Source organism: Danio aesculapii, chromosome 22, assembly GCF_903798145.1.
Source record: "Danio aesculapii chromosome 22, fDanAes4.1, whole genome shotgun sequence".
NCBI classification, from domain to species: Eukaryota; Metazoa; Chordata; class Actinopteri; order Cypriniformes; family Danionidae; genus Danio; species Danio aesculapii.
This window is the reverse complement of record NC_079456.1, coordinates 12,712,152-12,734,997: the sequence shown is the minus strand read 5'-3', so window position 1 is coordinate 12,734,997 and position 22,846 is coordinate 12,712,152. Positions and strand designations below refer to the sequence as shown.

The window sequence follows — 22,846 nt, the reverse complement described above, 5'->3', positions numbered from 1 at the left end:
CATACGGGCACAAAGGCTAAATACACACAAACTGTTGACATTCTGATGCGGTTGAAACCTTGATGACCGTTTAATCCTGTGCTTCCAGTTTTAGAAACGTTGCCCAATCTCTTCACTGCACTTTGTGACCTTTGATATTTACCATGTTGTTTAATGAATAAAGTTAAATACGCCAATAAAAAGACAAGGCGTGAAGCAGTTCTTTACAACCCTCTCAAATCTGTCACACACACACCCTTGAGTTAAAGTGACAGCAGAAAAGTTACAGCCTGAATAAACAGTTGTTGCAGGTGAGGTGATATTATAGCAGGAATAAATGTCAGTGTAAGAACACTTCAGCTTCTACTATTAGACAGCTTTTATTGTTAACGTTTTTAAATGAGGAGTGGACAGAGAAAACCAAAACGAAGAATTAAAGCCAAACATTTTAGACATTTACATCTAGACATTTTAATAGACATTTTTAGTTGAAAATGTTACGTAAATGATCTAAACTGTGGTGACCAAATGAAAGCGCTTAACAATTTACAAATTTAATAAATCTTATAATACGAAATCAATGAGAATAAAAGCTATTAAACTACTGACTGTTACTTTGACAAATAAAATGCGGCACAACATATTGCACACTGTGTAATAAACTAAATTTGAACTAGAACTTTGGTGAAGATCAACTTTTCTTCAGCGTTTTAAATTTAAATGACAGTAAGTAATTATTTTAAATGTAAAAATGAGTCTAATTCAATTAATTTATGGTATAAATGACTCATTTTCATCCATATTTCACATTTTCAATAACATTTTCTACATTATAGAAATCGTAGCGTGTTAAAAGTCTCAAACAATACAAATTTGTAAAAACATTTGATGCAAGTTGGTACCAATAGCCTAGTGGTTAAGTGCGCCGACATATAAGCACGATAGTTCGATTCCTGGCTTGAGGTCCTATGCTCATCCTTCCCCTCTCTCAGCTCTTAAATAAAAAAACCTCTAAAAATATAATTATAAAATAGTACAAGCAAAATCGATATCACAGAGAGGTGTGATAAATTTAATTTATTTGATTTACCAAACATTTGTGTGTTGAATGCATAGGTTATCCAAGTTCGACAAAATCACATTAGGTCTTACGATCTTTATAGCCACCTTTAAATGTTTGCATCCTGACAGAATGTTTTAGACTGAGAAAGATTTAATTAAATCAGAAAAAAAATTATATTACTCGTTTATTTTATCATGATCATCGCAAAAAAAAAAAAATTGAAATATTTGAGAAATATAGTGAGATTACAGATGGTTTCTGTGTGTTCCTTCTTGGCTTGAATTGTTTACTTTGGTACATCACTTCAGCTTTCGATCTCATGCTCTGATTCGTTACTGAATAACCAATCAGAGCACTCACTTCAGTTGACGCCAATTTTACTTACTGAATCAGGCCATGACTCCCAACATTAAACCCATGAGGTGATGCTAACCAACAACCTGAAGAAGCCTAACAGCTAACTGTAGGCTTGGTATGTCTCAGCCTTAATAGTCAAAAGCAACCTTTACAGATAAAACAAAGAAATAACCATGACTCCTGACAATACACTGAAATCATTGTGTGAACTAGGGCTGTGCGATTTGAGCAAAAAATCTAATTGCGATTTTGATTTGAGATTTAATTTTGTAGTCAAGCTTCAGCTCAAAAATCTGTATTGTAGCTTCTTACTGCTAAAATGCAGTAAGTGTTAATTAAAAAAAAAGATGACAACTAAGACGGAGAAGTCCAAACTGATGTCCAAGATAAAGATGACAATGACGGTAAGGACAAAGATGACAATGACGACCAAGATAAGGACAAAGATAAAGACTAAGAAGACCAAGACAAAGAAGATGACAACAAAGACCAAGACAATGTAGACTAAGACTGAGATGTTGTCCAAGACGCAGAAGATGCCGACGACCATAAGGATGAAGACAAAGACCAAGATGACGACGACCATAAGGATAAAGACCAAGATGAAGATGATGACGACGACCATAAGGATAAAGACCAAGATGAAGATGATGACGACGACCATAAGGACGAAGATAACGACGACTAAGACCAAGAAGACAAAGAAGAGGACGACCAAGAAGACCAACACAAAGAAGATGACGACTAAGCGATTCAATTTTGACTAACAGCCGTAGTGTGAACTATCCCTTCAAAACTAGAACTACCAAGGTGATCATTTTGACCATTTTTAATTTTTGTAATTTCTTAACTTTGTTGAAATAAAACCCACATTTCTCTAATATCATGACTTTTCCTAAATATGTGTATATTTATTGCTAACGTTGCCATTTTATTTAAATTACAAAACACAAAAGTGCTAAGTGTATTTCTACCTTTAATTATCATAGAGCTCTAAATGACCGTATGCATTTCAGGTGTCTGCTCCCTTTCCCTATGACTTTAAATACGCATGCCTCTGTTGCCTAGCAACTTCCTACAAACAAACATAATAGTCTGATAGCAAAAACACAAGTTTACTTCATACATCACTTTCAAAACAACATTTTAGTGCTGTAAAAGAAAAAACCCTTGCTCTCCTGCTTGTGAAACTGAAACGCAGACTTTCGCAGGTGGTCTAGTAGCCTAACTATACATTTATGGCCTGTATTACCAAATATTGTAATGACTCCATAAAATTTTCCGACAGACATTAATATCTTAATAGATATAAATATGACGTGATAATATAACGTCTTGAGAACATGAGAAAGCTAAGAATAGTTATCCAATTCTGGTAGTTTCAGTGTTAAGAAATGTCGGAAAGTTTTTACCCCACACACAAACTTCAGTCAAAAAGGAAAAAGAACTCAAACAAATCAATTATTCACAAGGAGTCGCGAGTGCCTAAAGAAAGACAAAAAGGAAAAGGGCTGTTTTTGATCGTAATGCACTTATGAAATCCCTCAAAAAGAGAAAGACTTTGAATTTTGTCTTTTATTGCTAGAAAGGACTGCATAGCAGAGATACCTCTTGAACAAGTATTCACACTGATAGCCACAGGGTTACGTCCTTTCTTTGCCAAAATAAACATGTTGGACGCACCCAAAACATCCCACACATGCTACAAAATATTAATTAATAAACACATTCTTCAACATGAATCACACACACACACAACATAAAAACCTGCCCAGTATAGCGGACACATCTAGTGGTAAACCAGAATCCTTTCCCATTTAGCACACAGCAACAAAGAGCTAAAATAAATTGCCACAGGACCACAAAGAAAACAGGTCAAGACCTATTTTTCCATTAGGTTAAGAATACCAGATACTGGCATTTAGCAGGGGTATATCTCCAACCCCTGGGGTCAAAACACACACTCAACACACAAAACAGCCCACTCATATGTCATAACTCATAGTTATTTAACAAAGATCATAGTGTCCCAGAAATATGATATGATACATCGTTTTCGGCGAAAATTATCAATAAGAAAGGTACACACCCATTTTTCAGAATTAAGAGTGGCTAGAACAATAGTAAGTCTTGTGTAGTAAGCTGTACAAAATAGCAACAAAAAAAATTACAATTTAATTTACTTTGAACAAATCTTGCTCATTATTTTCTAATTAAATCGCATTTTTGTTTATTCATGTACACTTCAAGTAGACAATTTATATGGGCTGAATTTAAACAAATTAAATTTAGTAATGTTCAACTTAATTTGTTTGTTTAAATTTGGCTCAAATAAATTGTTTGAAAAATACTTGCCTTAAAAAAAAAGTAGTAAATCCTATAAATCATTTTCTCTTTGAGTGTATTACCAAAGTAATATTAACAAAAATCTAAAGAGGATTAATTGAATAGTTGAAAACTAAATGAGGATGATTTTTGTATTAGTTGACTATATAAAATCTTGCTAAAATTGCAAAATAAATTTTTTTTTTTTTTTTTTTACTGTGTACAGAACAGGCAAACCAATATTTTAGTCGCTTTTAAATGCAAAATAAGACAAAATCAAGTTATTTTTTTTTCCATCTACTGACTTTTCTACCTAATATTCTTATCTACTAACTTTTTTTTTTTTTTTTTTATCATCATCTACCATCTACCGACTTTTCCCCATCTACAATCTATCAACTTATCTACAGACTATTCTTATCCACCATCTGTCGACTTATCATCTACCGACTTTTCCCTATCTACAATCTGTCAACTTATCTTCTGACTTTTCTTATCTACCATCGGTCAACTTATCTACCATCTATCGACTTATCTTATCTACTGACTTTCCTTAATCTACCAACTTTTCCTATCTAACCTCTATCAACTTATCTACCTGTCTAACTTTTCCCCATCTTCCATTTATTGACTTTTTCCTTTCTACCATTTATCAACTGACTTTTTTTAATCAATCATATACGAATTTTCCCTATCTACAATCTATAGACTTATCTACCGACTTTTCTTATCTACCATTTATCGACTTATCTACCTACTTATCTCATCTACCATCTACTGACTTTTCCCTATCTACCATCTATTAACTTTTCCCGATCTACCATCTATAGACTTATCTACTGACTTTTCCCTATCTACCCTCTATCAACTTATCTGTCACTCTCACAGAGAAAACATAAAAACCTGCTCTCGCTATAAAAAAAAACGTGGAGTTCCACACAATCAATTTGTGTTGGGTCAACATGACGGAATTAAGGTAACTTATTGGTTTTTACAAATTTAAATGAATTGAAGATAAAACAATTAAGTCGTCCCAAAGAAATCTCAAGAATTGTGTCGTTTCAGCTCATTTAAAAAAAAAGGGAGTTTGAACAAATAGGAAACATATTTTTTGGAGTGCTGTAAAAATGCTGGGGTCCAACACATTACTTTATGTTGTCTCAATACAAATCGATTAAAATAACCGAATTTATTTTACAACATAAACATAAAACCACCAAGTTGTCCCGAAAACTAAAGAATTGTGACATTTCAGCTGTCATTTCAGAACAAACAGCAAACGTCATGTTTTAAGTGCTGTATAGTTGACGTTTGTAATGGAAAACCAGAACATTTTACAGTAAACAGCAACAAAGAGCAAAAAAAACTGCCACAGGAGCACAAAGAAAACAGGTCATGACCTATTTTTTCCTTTCTTAAATCTGATACTTACAGTACATAAAGCAAGTTTAGATGCAATCCCTGTGAGATTACATATATATATATATATATAAATATAGCCAACTCATATATCATATCATTATCACATTTAAAAATGACCAAACAAAGACTATACTGTCCCCGAAAAATGATATGTTAGAAAGTTATCAATAAGAAAGTTGCACACCCATTTATCGGTATTGAGAGTGGCTGGAACAATAGTTACTATAGTAAGAATTGCAGTGAAATAAGTCAAAGATTTTGCAAAACAGTAAGCAAAAACCTTTTAGTCACCAAATCTTGCGCATTATTTTCTGTGGTGTAAGCACTTAAATGTTTATGTTTGTTCACTATTACAACAAAGCACTGTTGGTAAAACAGGATTGACTTCACTTTAAACTGTACTTGGATGTTACTCAAACAAACTGTGTAAAATCCTGATAAAAATGATTAAGACGACATCAAAAATATCAGAAAATTACTAATACTGTGATTTACAGAAAAGGGAGACGCATAATAACATTAATGAGACAAAAATTAAGTCTTTTTTGGTTCTTTATCCTCCAACTTTGTTCAATTATTTCTACAAAGTACTGGTTGTGAAAATGTAAATAGGTTATTTCATAGAAATGTTTTGTTAAAAGTGACTATTGCACTATTTATTTTGCTCCGAATATTTGAATATATATTTAATAATAAATGCATATTTATTATTAAAATGTCTGTTCAAGTATTACTAAAACATCTTAAAGTAAATATAAAAATGTTAATATTTAATAGTGTCAATAATTAAAAGTTATTGTTACTTACAAGTTGGGGTTGAACGGCTTTAGATTTTTGTAAGTTGACTTATGTTATCAAAGTCGAGTTGACGTCATCAATACAACACAAGATGCAAATGTTTTGCAACGCACCACAATTTGCGATTTATTTGCAGGACAAATATTAGTCACATGCTGTTTGATCTCATAACACGTCGCAAAAACAACGCAACATTTCCAATGACTGATTTCAGTCCAAAACAAATGCACTGTCAACACTTTCATTTCGTTAATAATGCAACATTCGCTTGTCAGTGAACTATAAGTGCAATTTTTTTTATAATTAAGTAAAATAATCGTTCATTAATCATAATGGAGTTAACATGTTTAATTATTCATTTTGATTTTAGGCCAAATCGCCCAGCCCTACGTTCGAGTAAGAATGTAACAATAACAGAAATTTATAGATTTTATAGTGTTAGTCATTTCAAGTCAGGTAAAACTACGTGATTTGTGCAGCGCGACTAGTCGACGTCAATCAAAAAGCGTCCGGGCAGAGTCGGTGCAACCTCTACTTACAATACAGAAATTTGAATCTGAATAAGTTGTTCATAAATTATTATTCCAGTATTGCTGCATGGTATTTTAATAAAAGATGCAAGATTCTATCTCTCTCACACAAGAATGTTTTTTTTCCTGCCACTCACCCCTGCAATATTCTAGCTGTCCCGCTCAAAAGCCCCTGCTACTCTGTTATTTGCTTCACTTGCTTCCATTTTAAATATAAATAAAAGAGAAACTGACAATAAACAAATACGTTTAGCTTTATTTGAGTTTCATTAAATAAAGTGATGTACATAAACAATAACAAGAAGTTTTTCAGAACATAGAAATACAGTCAGAGCAGTAGAATTAGGCTAACAATTGTGCAATGAAACAAAATAGTGATAAACATTGGTTTGTCAAGTGGTTAACTAGACCAAGAGCAAAATACGGTTTCAGAAAGCGCGGAATTTTCCTGCAAACAATTGTATCCTCCCACAACCCACACATACCACCAGCACTCATCCATCAAATTGTGCCTGTTGGGTCCTGTGGTACTCCCGTGTGTGTGCAGGTCTCTATTTGACTCAACATTTTGTTTGCCGTATTTTGTTCTTAATCCAGACCGTTATTGTTTAAATATTAAATTGTATCCTGTTGGTAAAAATATTATTGTTTCAGTTTCAATTTACTACAATCTTCTATGTTAAGCTGCTTTGACACAATTTACATTGTTAAAGCGCTAAAGAAAAAAACGATATTGGTTTTGGGGTATTTTAATAGTTTAAAATAGGACGAATTAACGTTTTGTAATTGTTACTCAAAAAATGTGAGCAAATTAGATAATCTTGCTAAAAACAAACACAAAAGGTGTATATTTACTTGTACTTACCCATTTTGCTCTGCATTTACTAGTTTATCTATTACTAAAATCTCATATCAATAAAACCATTAAACAGGGTTAAATACAGTAATAATCACTGTTGACATTAGATCTTGACAAATCTTAAGTCAGTTTTTGTACTTTATAAAAGAGCCTCAGGCTTTTCAATTTATACTAACAACAAAGCACTGACTGTAGGAATCTACTTTGATGGTTTTATACTAACTTTTCTAATATGAAACTTACACTTCTGTTTAAGGATTACAAAGCACTTTCATTTTAAAGAAATCTAAATAGGAGAATTAATTTGCGTAGTATTCAAAACCAACCAAAACCAGCCAAGACCCAAGATAAATCTTAGTCATGCTTGTTCTTAATCCACAGACGTACTGTTCAAGAATATACTGCTGGTAGAAATGTACATCGAGTGTGATTGTATTAAAACTTAAACTTAATCTGTAGCTATAAACTGACTGTAACTACAGTGAACAGTATAAAGTCTTGCCAATAAAACAAGAGACCGCTTATTAAAAATCCCTCAAAATTATTAGCAGAGATGAGCCAAACTACTTAGTTTTATAATTGAAAAGTACTTTAAGGATTAAGTTGAACTCTTCTGCTCTTCTATAAACTCAATTGTTGTTTTGATCTAAGATTAGGGTGTAATTGCTAACAATTTACAGACATTTTCATAGTTATTCTTTACCATTATAATGCATTACAGGCTTGCAAATGTTCTTTCTGAAAACAGAGCGAGAGTTTTAATTTTATTGCCATTTCAGTTTTTATGGCTATGTCATGGTAAAAAATAAATAGATCAAGTTTAACATGTTTTATAAATACCATTATTCTATAATTAAAAAATATTCTAACAATTAAAAGTAATTAACAGCAGTAAATAATATACAAAGGTAAAATACATAAATAATCATAATAATAATGATAATATACAAGATAAAAATCTAAAACGGTTTAAGGTTTCCTTTTGATAAAAATTGTACAATTTTAGATGGATTCACATTTAAAAATATTTCATTTAAAGTGTGTCCCGATAAAAATTGTTGTCTGATAACATTAAAAATGGGGCATTCCACAAGAATATGTTTAACAGTTTGGTTTCTGTTGCAATAAAGACTTTTTTTCTGAAAACAGAAGATATCAATGTAAGCTTGACCTTTGTACACACTAGGTCTCGAGATAAGCAAACATACTGTGCTATCTTTTCCCAAGGAAAAGGCTATCTGGACTTACATTTTAATTTACATTTGACAGTATAACAATACGACTCCATTAAAGCCCAAGTTTATTTTAGCATTACATATTGTTAATCTTAACTCTTCAGTAAATGAACTGGCAGGTATTCATGTAAGTTTTATTTTTGGTAATTTTTAAATAAAAATAAAATAAAATAAAATAAAATAAAAAAAACCGAACAATTTGCTTCCGCTCTGGAACGACAGGATGTTCCCTGATGATGTTAGCTTGACGGATTAAGGCTGATTTACACTTCTGCGTCGAGTGATCAGCGTGACCAACGGTGCCCGTCTTGTGTATAGTTGTGCATTTACACTTCTGCATAGGTTGTCATGATACTGGAATTCCATACCAATCGGTACTGTCAGTACTGACTGAAGTCACGTCGATCAGCTGGTTTGTCGATAAGCTGACATACAAGCAATTTGCTGATGAATCGCAGCTTTAAAACGCTCCCTGTATTTGTGGTTACACTCAGTAAACAGCGGTGAGTTCTGTGAATCGATGACCTTCACGGCCAATTACAGTCATTTCTGTTGAGCACATAAACACAAATGGCAAATCAGCGCTGTTTAAGAACTTGCTCCACAGTGCTCAAATGTTCATGGGAAATTGATGTTTTTAAAATGTAAAATTAGTATCGAATTCCAGTTTCATGACAACCCTACTTTTGCATGCTGTGCGTGTTCCTCTGCAATAACACTTCCGAAACGCTATCTGGCAGTAGGTTATGTTCCTTTGTGTCGAGTTTCTTCAGGGATGTTTTGTTTTTTCTGAACACTACCTTAATGTACAAATAGCTAAAACCCGCTCATTCAGAGGTGGGAACTGGCAGACGTGCAACAACTTTAATCATGAGGTAAACACAAAACAACGGTTTCCATCTAGAGCTACTTCACGGGACTCGACACTTGTAAACACTCGCTCAAATGGGTTCGCGCGGCTCTCAGCACCGCCCACACTGGTCACAGCAACCAAGCCAACCAATCATGGAGCTTTGCAAACGTATAAATCAGCCTTTAGCTGAGCCCCTCAAACCATCAGTTTGCTGCAAGTGAAATAAGAGAGGAGGAGCTCAAAAATAAAACCCCGCCCCCTACTTAATATTCCATTTCACATCATCATCATACTGGAATAAAAATCTGCAACAACTTCTAGTTCATGTGGACTTAAAGCACATATAAAAAGGCACTCATTGGTTATTGGAGAACATCAGAATAAAATATATATTTTTTACCTTTAATAAAATATACATTTAAAGAGCATTTAATATATAATTATTTACATTGCAAATTAAGAAAAATTAATATATGCTTCTTGACCCTATAAAGTGTCAAACTACATCTACAGTTGAAGTTCTCCAGTTATTAGCCCCATTTGAATTTTTCTTTCTTTTTTAAATATTTACCAAATGATGTTTAACAGAGCAAGGAAACTTTCACAGTGTGTCTGATAATATTTTTTCTTCTGGAGAAAGTCTTATTTGTTTTATTTCAGCTAGAATAAAAGCAGTTTTTAATTTATGAACATTAAGGTCAATATTATTAGCCCCCTTAAGCAAATTTTTTTCGACTGTCTACTGAACAAACCATAGTTATACAATAACTTGCCTAATTACCCTAACCTGCCAAGTTAACCTAATTAACCTAGTTAAACCTTTAAGTGTCACTAAGCTGTATAGAAGTGTCTTGAAAAATATCTAGTCAAATATTATTTACTGTCATCATGACAAAGTAAAATAAATCAGTTATTAGAAATGAGTTATTAAAACTATTATGTTTAGAATTATGTTGAAGAAATATTCTCTCCGCTAAACAGAAATTGAGGGGAAAAATAAACAGGGGGGCTAATAATTCTGACTTCAACTGTATAATACACATGGATGAATCTAACCAAAATGATTATTACTGTTGCAACATAGCGTGAATTTACAAGAATATACATCCTCATTCTTCAGAGTTCCCGGCATCTCGGATCAAGAATGCCATTTCTCCAGTTTTGTCCCTCAATGTTGAAACGCTGGCCTGAATACTACAACTGTGCCTGAAATAGAGTTAGAACACAAAGAAAGAGCCTTTTTCTTCGGAAACTTGCGTAACTATAGGACAACTTTGGAAAAATGCTGATGAATAATTTACAATAGGCACCAGCGCTCGTTCTGACTAGGACATGGTCAAAGAGGTTATTGTACTGTACTGAGAACATTCAAAGGGTTAATATGCTTGTCAAACACACAGTTCAGCTAACTATCAGTTAAGTGCTTTAGTAGTTGCAAATTAGCCTTGATTAAATTAGCATACACAAACTATGTTTCTGATAAAACTGCATATCCTTTCCGCCTCCATCACTTACTATGTTCTTAAACATAACGAGTATTCCTCTTTGTATGTTAACGAGATTCCAAATAAAGCAATATACTACTTTTTTCAGTAATTTTAATACAAGTACCAATTAAGCCTTGCAATTTCTAGTTGTAATGATTCTTTTACAATGATCCAAGTTCCTGAGTTGAATCTTGCATGTTTACCCAGTCAACATTACTATAATAAATTTTGTCTTAGCATCTGTTTAAGCAGCCAATGTTAGCACAGTGTCACAAAAAGAGTCATTACACTCTATTTGTACTTAAACATAACAAGTAGTTGAGTAAAATTTAATTTATGGCTGCAATTGTTGACACAGGTTTGTAATACAACCCAAGTTTGCAAGTATATTTAACATACAAGATGCACCACTGCATTTTCCGTTGGTCTTTGTTATTAAGGCTTCCCACATTAAAAAAAAAGATAATGAATTTGTTCTGATCATTGTCTGTTTAAGGAACAGGTTGGTCTAGTCACTCATGCCAGATACAAAAGAAATTAACCATGCCTTGGAAATACATGCAAATGACATATACCAATAGAGACATACATGACCATGCAAGGCAAATGTGTCCTTTGGAAAATTCTAAAACAAGCTAACAAGATTCAAAAGACAATTTTCATTTCGCATTTACAATTTAAAAAGTTCTTCTCTAACAGGTAAATGAATGAAAAATATTGATGACGTTATCCAGCATTAGACAGAATTATGTCCAATGACATGCCTTCTTGAGCTAAATGTCTATCTCGAGAAAATAAACAAGAACAAAGACTCAAATTGAACATTTTAATTCCTTATTTAAAATTTAAAGTTCTTTTCAAACAGGAAAATAAGCAAAAAAAATTGATGACATCATCCTGCACTAGACAGAATTCTGTCCACTCGCATGCCCTCTACATTTCTGTCCCCTCAAGAAAAAAAAATGTATATATGACATCATCCTGCACTAGACAGAATTCGGTCCAATCACATGCCTTCTAGGGCTAAATTTCTCTCCCCCAAGAAAATAAAAAACAAAGACTCAAATTTAAAAAAAATTCCATTCTGAATTTAAAATGTAAAGTTCCTCTCTTACAGGAAATTAAGCAAAAAAATACTGATGACCTCATCTCGCACTAGACCAAACTCTGACCAATCACATGCCTTCTAGGGTTAAAATTTATCTCCCCACAAGAAAATAAACAAAAACAAAGACTCTAAATTTTAAATTAGAATTTTTAACTTTTAAGTTCTTCTCAAACAAGAAATGAAGTAAAACAAATATTGATGACCTCATCCTGCACAACACAAAATTCAGTCCAATCACATGCCTTCTAGGGTTAAATTGCTCTCGCCCAAGAAAACAAAAGACTCAAATTGAAGATTTCCATTCCAAACCTAAAACTTTAAAAGTTCTTCTCTAACAGGTAAATAAGCAAAAAATATTGATGACCTCATCCTGCATTAGACAGAATTTGGTCCAATCACATGCCTTTAAGAGTCAAGTTTCTCTCTCACAAAAAAAATAACCAAGAACAAAAAGCAACTATTTGTGTTTAGACATTTAGAGCACTGACTGATCATTTTGCTATATAAGACTTCAATATATTGTCAGGAGGTACAGGTATTAATGTAGTGTAGCCTGTCTGTGTTTTTTCCTCAACTCTCAAAGTATCTGTAGCAGTTCACTTGAATTTTCTGAATCCCCAGTGACCACAGTTTTACCTAAAAATCCCACTTAAGGCTTTCCTTAAGAAAAGGTGCGTTTAATATCCTGAATGAGAGAGAACTTGGGTGAACTTCCCCTTTAAGATCTGACAAATTCACCAAACAGACAACCAATAGCATTCAAACAACATTAAAATTCTCAAAAAGTATCAAAACACAGAATATGGGCATTATGCAATCAGGAAGTTTTTACAAGAGCTTCAGTCCAAATATTGCAACTGATATTTGACAGCCAAACTCCACAAGAGTTTGACTCCACTGAGCGAGCCCTTTACTCCAGGCCAAAAAAAAGGCCTTATCCTAAACTACACATGCAAGCGAAATTATTCCCGCAGAGGCCTGCTGTCAAAACAATTGTGTTGAAGAAATGTTCACAATACAGAATGTATTGGAGTTTAAAACATTGTGCGGTTGGTGACAGAAACGGTTTTAAGCCTCAAAAAATCTTTTCTAAAATTCACAGCTACCAGATTTCCAAAGTTACCGCCACAGCAATGCTTTTCGGGACATGCAGTTTTAAGGGGGACCTATTATGCCCCTTTTTGCAAGACATTTTATCTCAAAATACCACACAAATTATGTTTTAGAACTCTTCGAAACTGGCCCTCTTAGTCTTTGATCCAAATTTGACTGTTGTGACTGTTACTTTAAAACTGAAATTACATTGTGCTTTTTACAAAAGAGGTCGGAGCTACAAGTGCCTACGTGTCAGCATAGTGGCAGATTCAAAACAGGACTAACGTTATCTCGGCGAAAAACATAAGTGGCTCAGAAGAAGGTCGTCTATGGAGATTACGTGCTAAAACTCCACATTTAAAATGCATTTTAGGTGATGACATTATCTTCAGCAAAGGAAAACTCTAATGGCGGACGGCTGCTTCTCACTCAGGGCTGTTTATGCTAACGAGGAAGAGATTGTGACTAATGGGTGAGGTTTTCCCCTCTGATGACACGTACAAAGGGAGAAAGTCAATCAAAGTGTTTCTGCAGACTATTTTTATCAAGTGATTATAAAAAATAGAATTAACTTTTGCCATTAGAGGCTGGAAATATCGCACACTGCTACCACACAACTGTGTTTAAACCCCTGATAAAAAGTGATTTTTGCATTATAGGTCCGCTTTAACTCTCCCAAGAATATCTTTCTAAAAACAGGTTCTGAAGAAAACACAAATGTCTATGCATTTGACTGTGCTGTCACTCAGGTTGTGCCTCAGAGTAAAAAAAAAAAAAAAAAAAAAAAACAAGAAAGAAAGGACACTCATGTCAATGCCTGAGGTGAAATCCTCAAAACAAACTGTCCAAAAGTGTCTCATTCTGATTGGATAACATGTCATTTGCACATTCAAACACACACAAACCAACTTTTCTGGTAAAACAGTTGATCCACTGTTAACTGGAAATCAGTTGCTGTTTGTATAATTCCTGCCCTTTTTTTCCACCAACCCAAAAGCAACCCACAAACTACTTCAAATAAAGCTTCTCTTATACAGGTTTGAGAGGTCTGAATATACTGAGTGCTTTATGAAATACAGCAAAAAGTGCGGAGAAGTAGCCAGTGTAGTCGAGGTGTGGGTTTTATCGACTGAGCCAAGGTCAACAGCAATTCATTGATGCCACAGATTAGATTCTTGATTTACGATGTTCTGACAGACTATTTACAGTCCATCATGCCTCAGTCCAAGAACAGGAAGTTATAAAAATAAATATCAACTCCTAAACTTGTAATAACATGGACTTTGTGCTAGTTATGTATATGCATTTCTCCATCCTATGAGTTTCAACGTTAGGGAATCTTCTGTTCAGAGGGAAGCCGTTACTAGTAATTACTACTGTGCGTAATCAAATCTACGGATTAGAACAAATCCTTGACCTTAAGACTTAGACTGTCACATTTTTAATTTAATGCCACTTCGGAATTGAATGAAACAGCATAATTACTCCCAATCAACTTTGTTTGTGTCTTAACACCAATAAAAAGTACTCAAAAGTATGCAGTAAGCATGGTTGTTGATGGAACAAATACATAAAAGTGACTTTAAAATGGCCAAGCATCATGTATATTGTTTCTGTGGTGATACACATCAATATTACAATTATAAAACACTGCACGCTTTAATAAATTATGCAGTGAAATTTGAAACCCAAAGAAAGAAAGTGATATATGATGTGGAAAAGCAAGATATTCTTCATAACTTTCAATATGTCATCTCAAAAACTCTTTTAATACATGATGCTGGTATATAGCCTTCATGATTTGGTTTGTCTATGAAAACAAAACCTTGTTTAACACTTCATCTCTTTACACCAAAGCCACCCTAGAATTACAATTACACCACAATATATACAACTGTTGGTCTACACAGTAGGCTTTACAGACTGGGCCTCAACCCCAAAACCTTCTGTCTGACACCCCAGCTCTTAAATTACAACACCAAAAGCCTCCCTAGAGTAATAATTAGAGCATATTAAAGAACTATGCTAGTTTATATAGTAGGCTTCACAAACTGTTCAAGGACTCAACCACAAAACCTTCAGTTTGTCCCCTCAGCACTTTATTTACTATACCAAAGCCACACTATACCAATTACAACAACAGCACAATATGTAACTACACTACACTGTAAAAAATCTTATGTGCTATTTACAAAAAAAAATTGTGGTAACACTATTGCACGTATTATTTTTAAGTAAATTTCAAGACTTGATTTTTTTAGCAAAAACCACTTGAATGAATCATGTGAAAATTACTAAATGTTTTGAGTGATAAATGAAGATTTTAATATTATTAGCGGAATGTGCTTTTATAATTTAAGCAAATCCACCACCATTTACTCATATTTATTTTTTTTAACAAAAACCACTTGAAATAATCATGTGAAAATTACTAGTTTTTTTAAGTGATAGATGATGATTTTAATATTATTAGTGGAATGTGCTTTTATAATATATGCAAATAAATCACCATTTACTCAAATTTATTACTGAAAATTACTCATTCATAAAATGTAAAATATTTAATGTATAATGAAATACATACACAATACATTTAGGCCAAATATCATTTTATTACATGTTACACTGATAACAAAATGGTACAATATGTTAAACAAATCTATGTAAAATATACAGCAATGTTAATCTCTGATAAAAATTCCTTTATCCATGTCATGGAAAAAACTAACCTGTCAACTTTCCTTTGTAGGAATAGTCACATTTTAGACAATATTTGACAGAATTTGTGTATTGCAAACTTAATATTCATTTTTTTGTAAGTGATTTTAATTTGTGGAATATTTGTATAAATCCAATTCAGCGATTCTAGATTTTCCAGGCTAGCCATGACTCACTTATCCTCCAAGACAATGCAGAAGTCCTCATGGTTGGTCATCCCTCTGACAGACAGCAATTCTCTGTGCATCCCCACACTGTAAAATAAACATTTACGTTTATTATATTGAAATGATGCAGTTGTACATTTCAAATGTTTAAGGTTTACTAAAACACATTAAGGAAATATATTAATGAAATAAACCATTTTTTTTTATATCTGTGAACAGGAATTCTTCATAATGTTTGAGTAGATGTTGCTGACTGACACAAATACACAAGTATTTTGACTTATAATGGACAGGGTGTTTAAATGTATACTAGTGTACAGACATTTATAAAAACAAACCATGTTTATACAAGGAATAGTGCATTCAACAATGTAGTGCTTGAGCTATATATATTTTTTTGAAAGCATGCAAAAATATAAAATGCAGTTTTCTGAAGACCATAAATATCTGAAACAGTTTGAGACACTTACATTGCACCCCTGGATGAGCTCTTCCTCTTATTCATACAGATAGACCAGCAACAGAGGACGACATCTCTCGATTCATCCCTGATTTAATGTGAGGTCTGATGCAAAAAAGTGTAGAAATTAGTAATAATAATAATAATAATAATAATAATAATAATAATAATAATAATAATAATAATACACAAATAACATTATTAAAAATACCTGATGTATGGCACCCATTCTCTTTATCAAAATCGGCCTCAATAAACTGCTCCTCTTTAGTGGGAAAACTCTGCGAACGTTTTCTTCATTGATCTGAAAAATGAAGCAAACAAATATTAGTATTTATGTACAGTATTATATATAAACACAGTTCATTACATTACATCAGCAATGCTGTAAAAGGATCCTTATGAAATGGAAAAGCACTAGCTGTACATAAACCCCATTGAATAGCTAGCTAACTTAGCTTAGCTTAGATTTACCACTTAACAAGCTCACTGTTGTTCGTCTGCTTAACTGTTGCCTGATCGTTGCTGTTAAATATTACGATGCAAATAATTTATTCAACTTCATTATATAATTCAGAATGAACATTGAAGCAAATCAATTTCAAATAGGAATGGGTGGTTAAAAATACCTGTGTATCCCTATATACATCATATGGCAAATACTAAGCTCCTGAACAAGTTTGAACAGCACGTGTCTTTCCTGAAAGAGCTTAGGCAACTTAAGACAATAAAATTATAAACGGTTAATGCTTACCTCTTAACATGCTCGCTGTTGATCTGCTCCTTCAAAATGTCGTCTGATCACTGCCGTTGTTGAGATTCAAATGCAAACATCTCAATCAAATCCACATAATTGAGTGAATTTTCTTAAAATAAACGTGAAGCCATCTTTCCTCAATTTTATTAGCTTAACTGGTTTCTCAAATTAAGCTTAATAATTGCACTAGTTTGCTTAAAAAAATAAGTAAAATTAAAATCTTAGTTATATTAGCGAAATCTCCTTAATATTTTATAATAAATCCAGAATATCAATTTTTTAAAGAAAATATGCTCATTATTTTTAATGACCACATTAATTTTTTTAATGAAAATTACAAGCCTCAAGATTCATTTTTTACAGTGTAGTCTATACATTACTCTTTACAAACTGTTTTTAGACTTAAGCCCTAAACCTTTAGTTTTTCTCCTCAGTGCTTTAATTACTACACCATACCCCCCCCCCCCCCCCCCCCCCCAGAATTACAATTACACCATATCATATAAATATGATGGTCTACACCGTAGGTCTACAGCCCTTCCCAACCCTGTTCCTGGAGGCACACCAAAAGTACATATTTTGTATGTCTCCCTTATCTGACCCATTCGTGTCAGGTTTTGGGGTCTTTTCTAATGTTCTGCTGAGTTGATTCAGGTGTGTTTGATTAGGGAGAGGTTGAAAATGTGTACTGTTGGTGTGCTTCTGGAACTGGGTTGGGAAACACTGCTCTACACAACAGGCTTCACAAACTGGGACTCAACCCCAAAACCTTCAGTTTCTCACCCAAGCCGTTTAATTACTACACCAAAAAGACCCTAAAATTACACCAGGTTATATAACTATACTGGTCTATAGGCTTCACAAACTGTTTTGGGACTCAACCCTAAAACCTTCAGTTGGACCCCTCAGCATTTTAATTACTACACCAAAGCCACCCTAGAATTACAATTACACCATATCATAAATATGATGGTCTACACCGTAGGTCTACAGCGTTTCCCAACCCTGTTCCTGGAGACACACCAACAGTACATATTTTGTATGTCTCCTTTATCTGACCCGTTCGTGTCAGGTTTTGGGGTCCTTTCTAATGTTCTGCTGAGTTGATTCAGGTGTGTTTGATTAGGGAGAGGTTGAAAATGTTTACTGTTGGTGTGCTTCAGGAACTGGGTTGGGAAACACTGGTCTACACAACAGGCTTCACAAACTGGGACTCAACCCCAAAACCTTCAGTTTCTCACCCAAACCGTTTAATTACTACACCAAGAGACCCTAAAATTACACCAGGTTATATAACTATACTGGTCTATAGGCTTCACAAACTGTTTTGGGACTCAACCCTAAAACCTTCAGTTGGACCCCTCAGCATTTTAATTACTACACCAAAGCCACCCTAGAATTACAATTACACCATATTATATACTTATGCTGATCAATAAAACACAAACTGTTCTGGGCCTCAACCCCAAAACCTTCAGTTTCTCAGCTAAGTTGTTTAATTACTACACAAAAGGCACCCTAAAATTACACCATATTATACAACTATGCTGATCAATACAGTAGACTTCAAAACTGTTCAGAGGCTCAACCGCAAAACCTTCTGTTTGAAACCTCAGCTCTTTAACTACTACACAAAGCCAGCTTAGAATTAAAATTTCAGCATATTAAAGAACTATGCCTGTTTATACAGTAGGCTTCACAACTGTTCTGAGACTCGACTCTAAAACCTTCAGATTGTAATAATAATACGAAATAACATGTTTGTAAACATTCAGGATGTGCGCGCAACGAGGTTGCAGAAAAAAAACAGGAACACTAGCGTTTACAGCAAGGGAATGACATCCGATGTGGGACAGAGTTTGTTGTTGTCTGAGGTTCTGTCTAGCCAAAGACAAGGAAAGAAGACGGAGCTATACAAGGCCTGGGAATTCATCAACAAGCAAAACTGCATTCTGACAGCAAACTGCACCTGTAAGGCAGGGTATGTGAACTTACATTTTTACATTTCATTCTTAGCATTCAGTGTCCCAGTTTAATTAACCATATTTAACTCTTTATGCTGAAATCATTGCTGCAATCAAAAATGAGTAATGTGTATGATTCAGCATAACATGAACTCACCTGATATGAAATGAGAACTGCAGAGTCTAGCATTTTTAATTAGGTCGTCACTCTATTCAGCTCCCTTTTAGCCAAAAACCATACGGTTGGCATTAAAAGCAGTGTGGTGTACGGTTAAAGATATGTTTTTGAATTTTGGACTTTGGAATTTGGCATCCTACCGCACAACACAACGTTTGCTATTGCAACCGGTCTCTTTTTGCAACCAGGAACCCGTGTGACATAGGTTGGTAATTCCTCTATATATTACTCCTCACAAACGGTTATGGGACTCAACCCTAAAACCTTCAGTTTTACCCCTCAGCAGTTTAATTACTACACCAAAGCCAGCCTAGAATTACAATTACAGCACATCATATAATTATGCTGGTCTATACAGCTTCACAAACTGTTCTGGGACTCAACCCCAAAACCTTAAGCCAAGCTGTTTAATGAGTACTCAAATGACACCCTAAAAATACACCATAAGCCTATACTAGTCAATAAAGTAGGGTTCACAACTGTTCTGAGACTCAACCCTAAAACCTTCTGTCTGACACCTCAGGTTTTTAACTACTACACCACAGCCAACCTTGAATAATAATTACAGCATATTAAAGAACTACGCTTGTTTATACAATAGGATTCACAAACTGTTCTGGAACTCAACACCAAGACCTTCAGCTTTTTCCCCTCAGCACTTAAATTACTACACCAAAGCCACCCTAAAATTATGATTACAGACATTATATAAATATGCTGGTATATACAGTATAGGCTTCACAAACTGATATGGGACTTAACCCCAAAACTTTCAGTTTGTCACATAAGCTGTTCAATTACTACACCAAAAGACACCCTAAACCTATAATTACACCATATTATATAACTATGCTAGTCTATACAGTAGGTTTCACAACTGTTCTGGGACTCAACCCTAAAACCTTCTGTCTGACACCCCAGCTCTTTAACTACTACACCAATACAGCCTAGAATTACAAATAAACCATATTATATAAATACACTCATCTATACATTACCTTTACAATGGTCATGGGACTCAACCCTGAAACCTTCCATCTGACACCCCAGCTCTCTAATTCAGTCACCAAAGCCACCTTAGAATTACACTTACAATATATTGTAGCTATGCTAGTATACACAGTGAGCTTCATAAACTGTTCTGGGACTCAAAACCAAAACCTTCTGTCTGACACCCCAGTTCTTTAATTACTACACCAAAAGACACCCTGGAATACAATTTGATGATTTTAAAAACTGAACCAATTATAGTCCAAATACTTATTTTAGTGATTTGTTAAAGGCCTTGAACGGCAATCCAAATGTTGTAGGTTTGATGCCTAGAAGATGGATTCGACCACAAATTTACACTTGAGCAAGACAGTTTATCACAGGTTTTTTATAATGCACTTCTGAAGATCACTGTATCACCATGATCTGATATGATGTTACTTTAGTTCCTAAAAACAGTAGTACAGAAAAGTACAATATGGTTATTCAGCATAACTGACAATATGACATCTCACTAGTCCCGTTTTATGAACTGGTAGCCTATTTCTGTGACTCGACCACAAAAACCTTCAGTTTATCACCTCAGTTCTTTAACTACTCCACCAAACACCATACCAGAATTACATTTAAACAGTTGTGAATAATTACACGAATGGCAGAACAAATGATGTAGCTTAAAGGTTACAGGCCTAGGATGGCAAGCCAAATGTTGTAGGTTTGAAACCTGACGTTGATCCGATCACCAATTTACCCTTGAGCAAGACACTTTACCTTAGGCTACTTAATAATACGACTTTAAAGAAAACGCTGTTGTGTTACCACGGTAAAGTGTTGGTTATGTCACATAGTACTTTGACTTTAATCTACCTTACAGACATCTGTTTTTTGAACAACGGTTTTCTAACGTACTGTACCATAATAAAGTCATATAGGAGCACTAATGACATTGTTTAGACATCCCATCGCTATACTACGGCGGTTTCTTAAAGATGTATAACTGTAGCACCTAAGTATTCTTGGAAGTACCTATGTTAAAAGCATGATACATTCATTTTAGTACATCAAAGTACGATGGTTTCGCCATGTATGAGCGACATAGGAATGACATATATTGTTCCTATAGTAATTACTTCTAACATTGTAGTTTAATAAGGTATTCAACACCTAATGTGCAGATTTTAGCGCATAAACAACATACATAAACACGTTTAACACACATATGCGCGTGTTCCGCAGTGGACTGCAGCGCACCAAACGCGCCCTGCTTTCATTACATACGCGTTTATAAGGAAAACCGAACAAACACCCACCTGATTTGATATTTGGGGTGATGATATGGACGTTAAATGCTGTGGAAAAGCCGGTGGTTTCACTGTGATCGGCGTCGGTGTGGATCCACGCACCTGACAACAGTCGGTGTGTTTCGTTTCGCTGTCTGATCACATTCAACACAAAGAGCGTCGAGACGCACAGAGGACGCAGGGAGCGTGGCGATTTTACGTACGACGTTGGAAAGCGTAAAAACTTTCCTAATGCGCTCTCTGAGGACCCCTAACTTCATAGAACCACACAGGTGAAATGATTGTTCAATTAATTAGTTCAATTATGTTATAAATTGATTTCAGGCAGCTTAAATTTACCTTAATCACACCTAAACTGAAGGAGGAATCAAGTTATGTGGAATCAAGTTTGCCTACAAGACTACAAGACTTCAGTTCCTCTTTAGGAACTGAAGAAACCTACAAATAATGTCACTCTTTTATAACAATATTGATTCAGACAATATGAATTTACAATAAATGGAAGGTTCGTAGTTGAACAGATCATTTTGAATCATTTAGGGTGATTAATTGGCCTGACCACAGGCCTAACCTATACTTGAGTTTAGCTCACTAGTCTGGTTTTAAAAGGATGTTCACCTCTAAAATGAAAACTTTGTCATTCTTGACTTGTCACAAACCTATTTAATTTATATATTTTTTTCTGATGAACACAAAATAACTAGTTGTTTTAAAAAAAAAATTTTTTAAGTGTAACCATTGACTTCCATTGTTTTCCTAATATGATAAGTCAATGTTACAGGTTTCTAACATCTTTCAAAATATATTATTTTGTGTTCAACAGAAAAGGAAACTCATGAATTTTAAAAACCACTAGCCTTTTCACATTTGGTTTCTCAGTGGTGGATGGCGTCATGGTTGGGTAAAATTAGAGTGCAGTGAATGTGAGAGTACAACAAATATTTTTTACAATTCTATATGTTGAAATAATAAAAGAAAAACTCCACGATGGTGTTATCAAGACTTTCAGGGGGAAAAAAAAGAAAAATGTGTGAGACTGATGACGGCAGTTAGAGGAGAGAATAACATCAAATATACTCTTAGCCCCATAGATTTTTTTTTTTTTTTGTAATTTGACGCAAAGATGACATAATACATTCATAAATGCATATAAATGTTCATAGGTTGAAAAAAAATCTAAATATTTTAAACTTACAAGAA

At 34.1% G+C, this 22,846-nt stretch overlaps 1 protein-coding gene across 1 annotated transcript in view; it reads right to left on the bottom strand.

Annotated features, from left to right (window-relative positions):
* The window catches only part of mgat5 (alpha-1,6-mannosylglycoprotein 6-beta-N-acetylglucosaminyltransferase), a 112,024-nt gene extending 90,220 nt beyond the window's left edge, over positions 1-21,804 (bottom strand). The window contains exon 1 of the mRNA XM_056448423.1: positions 21,656-21,804. The gene's annotated coding sequence lies outside the window, so the exon portion shown is untranslated. The remainder of the gene's footprint in view (positions 1-21,655) is intronic.
* Positions 21,805-22,846: the final 1,042 nt, after the last annotated feature.